At 33.0% G+C, this 276-nt stretch overlaps 1 protein-coding gene across 1 annotated transcript in view; it reads right to left on the bottom strand.

Moving 5' to 3' along the window:
- The window catches only part of LOC119585917 (soluble calcium-activated nucleotidase 1-like), a 7,140-nt gene that overhangs the window by 6,168 nt on the left and 696 nt on the right, over positions 1 to 276 (bottom strand).

Raw genomic sequence — 276 nt, 5'->3', positions numbered from 1 at the left:
TCAATGTATTTAATCTCTGTTCCTCATGTCACTGATGTCACTCATCAGCTGTGTTATCTCAAGGAAAGAAATTAAATATTTAATCCATATTTTCAGAAAAGCAACTACTTTCATGAAATAGGAAGGGAAACCACATCTCGGACACTTTGTCATGTTAACATTTTAAGCAGAGAGATTGAGCAGATAACAGAGAAGACAACTGTGAAGGAAGGACACACGGTATTTTTAGCAGTCATCAAAAAGTTATTTTATTTCCTTTTCTAAGCTTTATAAATT

Source organism: Penaeus monodon, chromosome 20 (assembly GCF_015228065.2).
Source record: "Penaeus monodon isolate SGIC_2016 chromosome 20, NSTDA_Pmon_1, whole genome shotgun sequence".
NCBI classification, from domain to species: domain Eukaryota; kingdom Metazoa; phylum Arthropoda; class Malacostraca; order Decapoda; family Penaeidae; genus Penaeus; species Penaeus monodon.
This window is presented reverse-complemented; position numbering and strand designations above follow the sequence as displayed.